General features: G+C 32.4%; 1 pseudogene; it reads right to left on the bottom strand.

Moving 5' to 3' along the window:
• The window catches only part of LOC120170075, a 53,670-nt pseudogene that overhangs the window by 12,556 nt on the left and 26,207 nt on the right, over positions 1-14,907 (bottom strand).

Genomic DNA, 14,907 nt, shown 5'->3' with positions numbered 1-14,907 from the left:
TCCACAACTGAACCAGTCTTTCGTTTAGCACAACACTCATAGCCACCATCAGTTGATGAAACCGTAAAGTTAACTATAGAGGAGGTAGCCTTATAATCCAATTGGTATTTCCCATGATTAATAGAAGTAACACACAAGAAATCTTGATCATATCTATGCCAACATCGATCAACCAGGTGTCCAACCTTTCCACAAAGTTGACATTGCACCCGAGATCTACCACGACCCCGACCACCAGCTCGAGATCCATACGAATAAATAGATCTCTTATCAGAACCCTTAATGGACATCGATGAGCTCTTGATCTCACCCTGTGCAACATCTGTACTTATCGGCATGGTTTCCAGTGGATTATCAAAACTAGCAAGTTGTGTTTCTGCATCAAGAAACATAGTGTAAATGCTATCTAAGGACAAATTTTCCCTCATGGAAGTTATAATCGCCATGAAAGATTGATATTCTTATGGAATACCTTTCATATACTCGCAATATGCTCAACCAAAGGTACCACACTGCCACAGGAGGCTAAAGCATCACAAACCTCCTTCACATGAGTCAGGTAAGCACGCATACTGTCACCTCTATTTTTTAAGGACTGAAGTACTTAATGAATGCTCATGACAACTATCATCGAGCGAATAGAAAAAAACTAAATAGTTGTATTCCAGAAGGCCACCGCCTTTTCAGCTCCGATGAATTGAGGAAGAAGATGAGGATAATAGTAGACAACAACCAGGAGGCAAGAGCACTGTCTTGAGCCATAAAATCTTCATACATTTTATTGACATGGACAATACCATCATCATCAACCACAGTCTCCGACGGAGTCACCACAACACCTGTAAGCAATCGCTCCAATCGATGACTCCTAATGGTGAGCAAAATCTGCTGCTTCCAAAGGAGAAAGTTCATTTCATCGAGGATGAAATTTACCTTCTTGTGAGAGAAGGATTTAGAACCGGTGGTGAAATCCATCAAGAAACCGTTCAAGCAATAAAAGCTAAATAGAAAGCCCCAAGATTAATAACGAATGATACCATATTAGAATACTGTTGAAATACAGAAAATGACTATATGAAAATGGCTTATTTGATTACTAAGCACAAGCTTGTTTTTATACACAATGCATGAAGTAGTTAACGCTAACAACCCTAACAACCGAGTAACAACCTCCTAACAACCTGCCAGCGTGGCACAACACCCAGTCACACAGCCAGCGTGGCACATTTACACTAACAACATTGCTAACTACACTCAGCATTGCTAACTACACTACTAATACCTTTCAACAACTTCCTTTAGTGGCGGACCATTTTTATCCCCTCTTGGCTAAAATCAAGCAAACAGAAACCTATACTTGAATAACAAAAGCAAATCAACTCGGCCAAATTGAAGTATATATAAAATAAAATAAAAACGAAAATACAAATTTACAACATTGAATAAATCCATAACACAACAGAAACCTGCATAAATCTAAAGTGTTTCTCATATCCAGAGAAGCAGCTAGCAAGTACCAAGGTTCAGCTAGACACTACAAAATTTCAACTTACTTCCAAATTTGACTAAAGAGAGCCTATGGAATTTCCAACAGTTAGAGGAAAAAATGCTAAAGTTGTGTTCTGAGCTGGAAAGATAGATTATAATTTGTACATTTCACAACAAATAAAGAAAAAATCTATTAAAAAATGGAAATGACACAGGACTGATATTATCTTTCTCTTTGCAATAATACAAGAATACAAATAGTTCCCCTTTATGGACTCCAATTATCTTCTTCTTCTTTGATGTCTCTCCTACTTACAAAAGCAACTAACAAAGGAGAAGGATTCTTTTAGTTTGTAGCAGTTGAAAGAAACTGCAAATGAACATGGTGAAAGATTCTTTTAGTTTGTAGTAGCTGAAAGAAACTGCAAATGACCTGCTCAAAAACAAAGGGAAGAAGAAGAACAATAACAACAACAACCAATAATTAATCATTTATCACTAAATGAAAGCATATGTATTATAAAGATTAATCATTTTATTGATAGTAAATATTTTGATACTAACAAAAAATAATGAATGAACTTTACAATTATCGGAAACAAATAATATTTTATACAATATAATCTAAAATATAAATATCTCTAACAAAATTTGTTTAAAAGTAAGGATCAGTTGAAAGGGATGGATTACTGTTGTTTAAGATTTGGGAGTACTTATTTTTATATTTTTGGTCACATAATATTTGATGTGTCTGTTTGTTTCACTAAAAATGTTTTCCGAAAGTGTTTTCCGTAAAATGAATTACATTTTCTGGAAAACGTTTTATGATGTTTGGAAGATGTTGTTTAAACCCCTTTTCAACTGGTTGATGAGTTTTTTAAAAACTATTTATTACAAATATTAAATACAATAAATAATATTATTTATCATAAAACTTAATATTATTATTTTTAAAATATAAAAATAGTTTATTTATTATTAAAATATTATTTTTATAATTTTTTAATAAAAATATTAATATTAGTGTATTTTATTGAAATAAAAATATTATAAATTATATTAATTATTTATTAAAGTAAGTGTTATATTATATTTTAAAAATATTAATTAGTATATTTTAAATATCTTTATTAAAATATTATTAGATTATTATATTAATACTAAATATATAAAAAATATTATTCATTATTAATAATTTAATAATATTATTTCTATGAAATTAATAACATAATATCTTATATTATTATAATTGTTGAGTTAATCGATTGACGGAATCGACCAAGAGGGGGTGAATTGGCAATTAAAACTTTCGGTGGAAGCTTTTTTAAGAAAATTGAAAGAAATTGCACAGTGATTTACAGTGGTTCGACTTTCTCAAACAAAGTCTACGTCCACTACCTTAGCTATCCACACTAAGGATTTTCCAACAAATTCACTAATTTGTTCTTTCTTTTGATGCCAAAGAGATAACCTTACAACTCCCTCAAGAATATACCCCAATTCTTGAGAACACTCTTTCTCAAAGAGAAGATTACAAATTCGCAAACTTACAAGAAAAACCTCACAAGGCAAATATGTTTGCACAATTCTAGAACAAAGAAAAGAACACTCAAGAATGAATACAATTGAGTACAAGTAGTGTTCTTGAAAGCAAAATGAATATTGAATGAAAAATAGGCTTGAAATTGCTCAAACTTGAGGTTTGATGCTTTCTCTTTGATTCTCTCTTGATTCTTGATAATTGTTTTTGATCAATGGCTTTTAAGCTTGTTTAAATACTCCTTGAATTGATTCTGAATGTTTGGGGATGATTAGTGGAGTTAATAGAGTCGTTATTGTGTGAAAACAATTAAAAATATGTTTGGGAGCGTCTCATGCATCGATGCATGCACACAGGTGCATCGGTGCATCAGTGTAAAATTCAAATATTTTGACCGTTGGAATACTTAGTGCATTGGTGCACTAAGTATGCATCGATGCATAGAATGCATTCGATGTTTTGAAAAAGCATGAATACATCAATGCATGGTGTGTGCATCGATGCATCAAATTCATTCTATGTTAATATTTAAAATCAGAGTGCATCGATGCATGTATAGTGCATCGGTGCATGAAATGCATTCGATGTTCAATTTATTCGATGATGCATCGATGCATGGATTGATGCATCAGTGCATGCCTTTGCAAAATTGATTTAAGGATTGATTTTGGTTCAAAATACTTTGTGAAAATTGTTTCAAAAATAGTTTAAGTACAAATCACAATTTTAACACATTTAGTAAGGATTAAAATTGATCTTGAAAGACTTGGAGTAATAATTTGATATTCGATTAATTAATCGAATATACTTATAAAAATCTTTTGTAAAATCTTAAAATTCATTTATACTTAATTTGTTATATCGAAATATCAAAATGTTTTCAACAATCTCCCCCTTTTTGATATAACAAAACAATTGTGTAATTTTAAGATTTGTTTAAGAAAATCATTTTGAAATCAATTTTGATTCAGATTACTCCCCCTTACTATGACACACATTTTTCTCCCCCTTTTTGTTAAATCAAAAAGACTCTAAAATGTTATTAAAACAAGAATTTGAAAATATAGACAATTGATTAATAAGATAAAGTTTAAGCTGCTAAGATCACAATCAAAAGAGAGATTAACCATTAGTTATAATTCAATATTCATAAACATGTAATGGATAATTGGTCATATATATATAATGATGCAAAAATAAGAAAATTCAACCAAACCAAATATATATATAAAGTTCAAAATCCATAAAACACAAAATAAGTTCAAAAATCCGAAAACCAACAAATTTAAAACATCCAAAAACAAACAATCCAGAAATATCAAAATCAATCCAAGTTTTAAATCCAAGAAAGCATGACAAGAAAACATATTTACTCCATCAGAGGATCGGGAGGAGGAGGATAATGAGCTCGAACTTCAAGAGTGAGAGCATCCATACGTTCACGCATCTCCCTCTGAAACTCAGTAATCTGAGACTCCATGGAGGCAAACCGCAGATCAAACGACTCTAAGAAAGATCGGAAATATGGTGGCGTTTGATCTTCTTGCCGAGCTGGTTCCGGTGCAGGCTCATCATCTGGTACTTCCTCATCAATTTCTCTCATAAGCTATTGAAGCTCTGGATCTTCGTCAGCGGCAAGAGCTGGAGGAGGAGGAGGAGCACGAGAAGAACTAGGAGTAGCTGTGAAGAACAAGCTCCCGGAGTTTGCTTATTGGGTCGGAAGTCCCAAAGACCAGTTTGCTCATCTTGTACCCAATCCGCTGTCTTTAACGAGGTGAGATTGATTTGATTTTGGAGATGGATGGGAGTGTCAAGAGAGACGTCTAGACCGAGTTTGATAAAGAGGTTACTAAGTAGACATTCGTAAACTAATGTTTCAACATGTTTAGAAGGAACAATGTTTATGATATCTACTAGTTGACTAACATAATCTGTGGAAGGTTTATTTTGATCTTATTCTTAATACAATACATCCACCATAAATCCCTATTGCGAATAGTGGAGTACCTACCAGCGGATGGTCTAAACCACCAAGAGATAATAAAATAAAGAAAACGGTCATGATGGGACCGAAGGGTACTAACACTAGAGTTTGGAAGATAGGGATAATCCACAGTTTCCTTTTCGTCATAGATCCCATTGTCATCTAACCCAAAATGAAAGGCAATAGTTACGGAATCAATAAGAATATATTGTCCTAAAAGGTAGGATCTAATTCCTATGGTTCCACATTGGGTTTGATTTTGAATACAGACCGCATTAGAATAGAAAATGCGAACTAATTGGTGAAAGACGACAGGTCGAAGTGAAAACAGTTTATCAAACTTCCATTGTTTAAGAATTGGGAGGTATTCGAAGTCAATTTTGGTCATGGCTTGAAGTGAAGGAATACGCTCTTCCCTAATTCTATACGATTGGAAGGACTCTATGTACCTATTGTACAAATCGTCTCTACGACGTTCTGGCATATTGAAACAAGTACTTATGAGGGTTGAAGGAGGATTTGATGGATTTTGAGGTTGGGGAACGGGATGACGGTTTGAACGACTAGAAGAAGTCCTAGGGCGTTTTGGATTAGACATAGTTAAGGAGTTGGAATAAGAAATATAACCTGCAAAATAAAACATATGTATGCAATTTAATCAATCCCAAAACTCAATTGAGTCCTCAATAATCATGTTCTCTAAAACAATCCTAATAGGCAAAGTTTTGAAAAATATTTGAAAATATTATTTGCAAATAATATGTATAGTTTTTCATGAAAACAACATAATTAAATCAAAAACATTAAATTTAGAAATTAAATTTAGACTTTTGATTTTTTTTTTTATTTTGAAAATTCACGATTTATTGAAAATTTGTGAGTTTTTGATGAAATTAGTTGTAAAAACTAGTTTGTAATCATCAAACTATTAATGCCCGATATAATATTCATCCTAGAACTAATTAAAACTAGTCCTAAGATCAAAAATAATAAAATAGAGTTTATGAAATATTATCTTGAAAATTTCGGATTTGAGAGGAATGAGATGTTGTTTTGCACGATTTGATGATAAATGCAGGGTTAGGAGATGAAAGACTCGAAGATTCTGATAAAAAACAAAGGATTTGGAGCAATTTTGAGAGTAGGAAAGAAAGAAGATGCGAACGGCTAAGAGAGTTTAGTTTTAGGTTTTGAAACAAATGAGAAAATAAGCCTTTTTAACCTAAAACCCGACGGATGCATCGATGCACGACCTTAATGCATCGATGCATATTCAAGGCATGCATCGGTGCATCTTCATGATGCATCGATGCACATTCAAGGGGATGCATCGATGCACTGACAAGTGGATCGATGAATTAGCACAAAAATGTCAAAAATCTATTTTAAACACTTAATAAGCTAATTTAATTAGCTCTAGTGGTATTGACAACTCATATATTGAAAATTAATCATGTTCAATCAATTAATTTAATCCTTAAACTACATTTAAACATAAAAATTAATTTTCACCAAGCAACATAAACTCCCCCTAACTAATAATAAGAATGCAATCAAAGATGTTATTTTTATAAACATTTTTCATCTTTTAATTAAAAGTGCTAAAATTATTTTAAACACTAAGTGAAGATAGGTCAGTTAAACCTAATTCTCTCCTAAGTGTCCAAAATCTTTCCTTATCTAAGGGTTTTGTAAAAATATCTGCTAATTGATGCAAAGTATCAACAAATTCTAGAACTACATCTTCCTTAGTGACATGGTCTCTAACGAAGTGATGTCTAATTTCAATATGCTTAGTTCTAGAGTGTTGGATGGGATTTTTAGTGAGACAAATAGCACTAGTATTGTCACACTTGATAGGAATAGTACCTACTTCAATTCCATAATCAAAAAGTTTTTGTTTCATCCATAAAACTTGTGCACAACAACTACTGGCTGAAATGTATTCTGCTTCAGTGGTAGATAATGCAACACAATTTTGTTTCTTTGAAAACCAAGAAATCAACATATTTCCAAGGAATTGGCAAGTACCGGAGGTGTTTTTCCTATCTAATTTGCATCCTCCATAATCCGCATCTGAGAAAGCATGCAAGCTAAAGCTATAATCTCTAGGATACCAAAGTCCTATACTAGGAGTGTCCTTAAGGTATCTAAAGATCCTCTTAACAGCTAGTAAATATGATTCTTTAGGACATGATTGAAATCTAGAACATAAGCAAACACTAAACATAATGTCCGGTCTACTTGCGGTTAGATAAAGCAATGAACCAATCATAGATCTATATAATTTAACATCTACATATTTACCTCCTTCATCCAAGTCAAGCTTTGTAGAAGAACTCATTGGAGTGGCATAAGTTTTCCCATTTTCCAATCCAAATTTCTTGAGCATATCCTTGACGTATTTTGCTTGATTGATGAAGATGTCATATGTTCTTTGCTTGATTTAGAGTCCCAAGAAAAATGAGAGCTCCCCCATCATGCTCATCTCGAATTAACTATGCATTAGCTTAGAAAATTCTTGGCAAAGAAAATCATTAGTAGAACCAAATATTATATCATCAACATAAATTTGAACTACTAATAAATCTTTACCTTTATGCTTTAAAAACAATGTAGTGTCAACCTTCCCTGTTGAAAAAACTTTTTCAATTAAAAAAATTGACAGTCTTTCATACCAAGCTCTAGGAGCTTGTTTTAAACCATAAAGTGCTTTTTTCAATTTAAAAACATGATCCGGAAATTTTGAATCTTCAAAACCTGGAGGTTGTTCCACATACACTTCTTCTTTTATAAAACCATTTAAAAATGCACTTTTAACGTCCATTTGATATAATTTAAATTCATTGAAACTTGCAAATACTAATAACATTCTAATTGCTTTCATCCTAGCTACGGGAGCGTATGTTTCATCATAGTCTATGCCTTCTTCTTGAGTATAGCCTTGAGCAACAAGTCTAGCCTTGTTCCTCACTATATTACCACTTTCATCAAGCTTATTTCTAAATACCCATCTAGTACCTACAGTAGATTTATTACTAGGCCTTTCAACTAATGTCCATACTTTACTTCTCTCAAATTGATTTAATTCTTCTTGCATAGCCATAATCCAATGTTCATCCTTTAATGCTTCTTTGATGTTCTTAGGCTCTATGCATGAAATAAATGCAACATAATTACAAATATTTCTAAGAGAAGATCGAGTAGTTACCCCTTTTGATGGATCACCTATAATTTCACCATCCTTGACATAGTTGTACTCTCTTAGATAAGATACTTCCCTTTCTTCAATGGTTGGATTCTCGAGGGGATCATGAGTTTCCTCATCTTTCGTTTCTTCCTTTGATGATGATTCTTCAATGTAATGTCTAACGTCATTTGCTTGTACAATACCTACATCATCATTAACACAAGAATCCTTCCTCGGAAGGGGATTATCATCGAAAACAACATGTATAGACTCTTCTACAACTAAAGTTCTTTTATTAAATACACGACAAGCTTTAGAATTTAAGGAATAACCCAGAAAAATTCCTTTATCACTTTTAGCATCAAATTTGCCAAGGTTTTCTTTACCGTTGTTTAAAACAAAACATTTACATCCAAAAGGATGAAAATTGCTAATGTTAGGCCTTTTATTTTTGAAAATTTCATATGGAGTTTTCTTTAAAATTGGTCTAATCATTACTCGATTTACAACATAACAAGCGGTACTTGTGGCTTCTGCCCAAAAATATTTTGGCAAATTATTTTCATAAAGCATGGTTCTAGCCATTTCTTCTAAAGTTCAATTTTTCCTCTCAACAACTCCATTTTGTTGAGGAGTTCTAGGTGCTGAAAAATTATGGCTAATACCATTAGAATTACAAAACTCAGTAAATCAAAGATTTTCAAATTTAGTTCCATGATCACTTCTAACACTAGTGACAGAGTAACCTTTTTCGTTTTGGATTATTTTTGAAAATGTGATGAAATGTTCTAATACTTCATCTTTAGTACTTAAAAAATAGAACCCAAGTATATCTAGAATAGTCATCTACCAAGACAAATGCATATTATTTTCCACCCAAGCTAGTAGTTCTAGTTGGCCCAAAAAGATCTAAATGGATCAATTGTAAAACTCTACTAGTTGATACATCATTAATGGATTTAAAAGAAACTCGCTTTTGTTTTCCTTTAGCACGAGCATCACAGATTTTATCATTATCAAATTTAAGCTTAGGCAATCCTCGAACTAAATCTCCTTGAATAAGCCGTTGTAAAACACTCATACTAGCATGTCCTAGTCTCTTATGCCATAACCAACTATCATGTTCATCCTTAGCAACTAGGCACAAATTATTCATGTCAATAGAATCTAAATGCACCATGTATATGTTTCCTATTCTATGACCAGTAAGCATAATCCGATTAGAAGCAATGTCAATGACTTTACAACCATTAGTTTCAAACATGACATTGAATCCTTTATCGCATAATTGACTAATACTCAATAGATTATGCTTTAATCCATTCACAAATAAAACATTTTTAATTTGTATGGAAGAGGTATTGCCTATAGTACCAATACCTTCAATGTGACCTTTTGAATTATCGCCAAAACTCACTTCTCCATTTTTGGCGTTAAGCTCAATAAACCGGCTTTTGTCTCCGGTCATGTGTTTTGAGCATCCACTATCAAGGTACCATGAATTTGGATTTGTTTCCAATGCCTTGTAGCAATGCTCCTTTTGCTACAAACATAGATTAATTTCTAATTTTTGGTACCCAAATTCTTTTGGGTCCATATTTATTAGTTTCTAAAATTCTAGTCCCCTTAGGTATCCATTTATGAAGGACATCTTTATCTTTAGTAGTAATGAGTTCTTTAGGAACCCATATACTTCTAATGATTTTACCATTTGAAGTTCTTTGAGGATCTCTATGATTGTAGTTTCTAAAACTTTTTCTAACAAAGTTGGATTTTGAATTTTCTCATTTTTCAAAATGCTTTGTACCAACTTTATTAAAACAAGCTTTAAGATCATCAATTTCTTTTTGATGATCATCATGAACTTTTGAAAGTAAGTTATGCAAATCATTATTTTTCTTTTCAAAATCATCAATTTTGATTTGCAATTCTTTAAGCTTACTTTCAAGCTCATTGTTGGTCTTGGATATAAGACTATTTTCGTTTTTCAATTTTGAAACATCATTTTTGTATTTTGAAAATAGAGTCTTATAATCCGAAGCCAACCCATTATAATCCTCTAACAACTCATCATAAGACAATTCATCTGAATCAAATGAGTTAGAGGTTACCTTAGAATCTTCCCCGATGGCCATCAAGCACAAGTTTGCAACTTCTTGTTCCTCTTCATCGGCACCTTCTTAATCGCTCCATGTAGCTACATGAGCTTTGTGATTCTTTTTGGATTGACCATTTTTCTTTAATTATGGGCAATCATATTTGACATGCCCCGCCTTTTTGCATTCATAGCAAATGATCGGGTCTTTTTCCTTCGATTCAGTTTTGAAGCCTTCATTGCATTTGAATTTTCTTCCTCTATTGGGCATCATCAATTTTCTGAATCGTTTGGCAAATAATGCCATTTCCTCATCATCATCATCATCATTCGAATCACTCTCATCTTTTGTGGATTTGAGAGCAACTCCAATGTTTTTCTTCTTCTCCTTTGGTATCTCGTCAATCTTATCGAGGTCCACCTCATCTTCAAGCATCATTTCATGAGTGAGGAGGGAACCGATTAGTTCTTCAAGAGTTAAGGATGTTAGGTCCTTAGCCTCTATGATTGCCGTCTTCTTTGATTGCCACGCTTTTGGAAGAGAGTAAACTAACTTCCTCACAAGCTTTTCATTTGAAATGATCTCTCCATATGATTTGAGACCATTGACAATCATTGAAAATCTATCCGTCATAGCTTTGATATCTTCATTTGGTTTCATCCTAAAATTTTCATAGCTATGCGTTAGAATACTAATTTTAGATTTTTTTACCTCATCGGTACCTTCATGAGTGACTTGAAGCTTGTCCCATATTTCTTTGGCGGTTTTACAAGATGAAACTCTTCCGTATTCATCTGGTCCAAGAGCACAAAATATGATATGGATGGCTTTGGAGTTGAGCTGGAACAATCTTGTCTCTCCTTCACTCCACAACCTTGGATGAGTGAGAGGCTTGATGTATCCTTCTTTCATGGCATTCCATGCTCCCATGTCACTTGCTTGAATGAAGTACATCATTCTATTCTTCCAATAGGCATAGTTAGCTCCATTGAAGAAATGAGGCTTATTGACGGGCATCGAATCGAGACTGGAGTCGAAATTTGAAGCGGAGGCCATTGTTGACTTGGTAATCGATGTAACTCTTCCCGAATCGACTCAAGAGGTGATTAAACCTTCAAATGAGTGAGGCTCTGATACCAATTTTTGAGTTAATCGATCGACGGAATCGGCCAAGAGGGGGTGAATTGGCAATTAAAAATTTCGGTGGAAGCTTTTTGCAAAAAATTGAAAGAAATTGCACAGTGATTTACAGTGGTTCGACTTTCTCAAACAAAGTCTACGTCCACTACCTTAGCTATCCACACTAAGGATTTTCCAAAAAATTCACTAATTTGTTCTTTCTTTTGAGACCAAAGAGATAACCTTACAACTCCCTCAAGAATATACCCCAATTCTTGAGAACACTCTTTCTCAAAGAGAAGATTACAAATTTGCAAACTTACAAGAAAAACCTCACAAGGCAAATATGTTTGCACAATTCTAGAACAAAGAAATGAACACTCAAGAATGAATAAAATTCAGTACAAGTAGTGTTCTTGAAAGCAAAATGAATATTGAATGAAAAATAGGCTTGAAATTGCTCAAACTTGAGGTTTGATGCTTTCTCTTTGATTCTCTATTGATTCTTGATAATTGTTTTTGATCAATGGCTTCTAAGCTTGTTTAAATACTCCTTGAGTTGATTCTGAACGTTGGGGATGATTAGTGGAGTTAATAGAGCCGTTATTGTGTGAAAACAATTAAAAATCTGTTTCGGAGTGTCTCATGCATCGATGCATGCACACAGGTGCATCGGTGCATCAGTGTAAAATTCAAATATTTTGACCGTTGGAACACTTAGTGCATCGGTGCACTAAGTATGCATCGATGCATAGAATGCATTTGATGTTTTGAAAAAGCCTGAATGCATCGATGCATGACGTGTGCATCGATGCATCAAATGCATTCGATGTTTTTATTTAAAATCAGAGTGTATCGATGCATGTATAGTGCATCGGTGCATGAAATGCATTCGATGTTTAATTTATTCAATGATGCATCGATGCATGGATTGATGCATCGGTGCATGCCTTTACAAAATTGATTTAAGGCTTGATTTTGATTCAAAATACTTTGTGAAAATTGTTTCAAAAATAGTTTAAGTACAAATCATAATTTTTACACATTTAGTAAGGATTAAAATTGATCTTGAAAGACTTGGAGTAATAATTTGATATTCGATTAATTAATCGAATATACTTATAAAAATCTTTTGTAAAATCTTAAAATTCATTTATACTTAATTTGTTATATCGAAATATCAAAATATTTTCAACAATAATATAATTGATTATTTTATTATAATATTAAAAATATAATATTATATTATTAGAAATATCAATAAATATATTTTAATAATTAATTTTTTGATTAAAATGATATTAAAATATTTTATTAATATTAAATTCATAAAAAAATATTATTTTGAGTATTTATTCTTTGAAGTTAAAAGTTCAGAAAATGACTTACGAAAAATCATATCGTAAGTTATTTTCCAGAAAACACAAAGGAAATTATGTTGATCAGGAAAATGTTTTACGTTGACCAACCAGTTTTCCTCCAACTAAACACTGGAAAATGAGGAAAACATTTTCCGGAAAACGTTTTACGTGAAACGTTTTACGTGAAACAAACGAACCCTAAATTTCATTCGATACATAAAAATCAATCAATAATTAATTAGTTAGGTGGTGTTATTGTCACATCGGTAAGCAGCTAATTACTTTATGTTCGAAGCATATTTCTTTCATTTTTTTCCTTCAGTTAGTTACAAGTAACTAAAATGAAATTATCATACTCTCAAATCATAGTACTAAATCCAACTAACTTTTTAATTCTTTTTTTCCCTTAGTAAATTTGATTTTATTCATTAATCATAAAATTTGATTAATTTCGAAATATGAACCTCGTTAAAAACATTCCTCATTTTATTCCGAGGAAAATAGTACACCATATTCGGAAAAGAAACTAACACTAATCCATTAAAACAAAATAAACAAAACAAAGCAGCCGCGTACTAGACAAATAACAATCCAAATCTAAAATTATATTAATATATTTAAAGTTGAAATAAATAAAATAATATTTATTATACTTAGTCTTGAAAATTTCTACCTAAATTTTGTCATTGGACAATTGCACAAGCTGGCGAACAAAATTCTTCTGCCCCTATTATGTGCCTCACCTCTAATTTATTGACACGTGGATTAATGAAATGTGAGTCATTAACATCGTTGACTTTGTTCCGTTTACTTTTTTTTAAATACAAATCAGTATTTTGAAAATCGGATCGGATCGGCCGGTTCAACCGGTTCAATCGGAAACCGTTGCCTGGTCCGGTTCAATCAGGAACTACTGACTGGTCCGGTTCATTCTATCCCGGTTTTCAAATCACATTTCTTTTTTTGGTAATACAAATCAGTGTTTTGAAAATCGGACCGGATCGGCCGGTTCAACAGGGAACCGCTGCCTGGTCCGGTTCATTCTACCCCGGTTAAATCGTTACTAGTGAACCGCAAGAAACCGCTGAACCGGTTGTGAATCGTTCGAACCGGACCGGACCGTGAATCGGTTCAACCTAAATGTTTTTAGTTTTTTTATTAAATGTTTTTGGTATTTTTATTTAATTTTTTAAATAATTATAACTTCATCCGATTCTTCCGACCGATCTGACTGGATCGACTGGTTGAACCAGTGAACCGGTAATACGACCGGTTCATTGACCGGTCCGGTTCTGAAAACCATGATACAAATTACTTATTCACTTTGTTTTCTTCTTTGAATCAGAGAATTTGTTCTTCGATGAAGAAATAAACTTGAAATTTTATATTTTGGCTGGTGCTTTCTCCTAAAATTAAGATGAAGTTTTATACAGATATTGTAAAACACGAGCTTATATTCCCCTGAAGTTTTTGCTTTTTTTTAACATAGCCTTGAAGTTATATGTCAAAAGGATAAGATGGAAGTCAAACATACCCGTTTCTGATATTTTGGTGGTCTTAGGGTGAAACAAAAAGTTAGGCTTCTAATCAGAGATTTAAATTACAGTTTGAATTTGTTTCTTCGGTCGCGTTGCATTTATCGTTATTGCGGATATAACAGATAATATTGCGGTCTTGCAAGTATCATGGTTGTGAATTTTTAATAAAATATGTTATTCTGGACATAATGAATGTGGATAACGCGATTTCGAAAAATATTGTTACCACTATATAATGATCATTGTTGTGGTTACATACCGTTATTTAAGTAATTGTTCCAAATAACAAGTGTTGAAAAAATAAATTGTAAGGGCAACTCTATAATAATAAGTATTGAAAAATTAGGTCCCTAATAATAAATATTAAAAAAAGTAAATTTTAAGAGTATGCTCATAATAATAAATATTGAAAAAAAATGGATCTCTAACAAAAAGTACTGAAAAATTGGACTCATAATAACAAATAAATATTAGAAAAGAAATTGAATTTTAAAAATATGTATCTAATAACAAATATTGAAAAACTAGGTCCCCGATAATAAGTATTGAAAAAAATTGGATCTTTAATAACAAATGTTAAGGAAAAAACAT

Source organism: Hibiscus syriacus, unplaced genomic scaffold (genome assembly GCF_006381635.1).
Source record: "Hibiscus syriacus cultivar Baekdansim isolate YM2019G1 unplaced genomic scaffold, ASM638163v2 tig00111772_pilon, whole genome shotgun sequence".
Classification (NCBI taxonomy): Eukaryota; Viridiplantae; Streptophyta; class Magnoliopsida; order Malvales; family Malvaceae; genus Hibiscus; species Hibiscus syriacus.
Note: the sequence above shows the minus strand (reverse complement) of the source record. Positions and strands in the feature narration are given on the sequence as shown.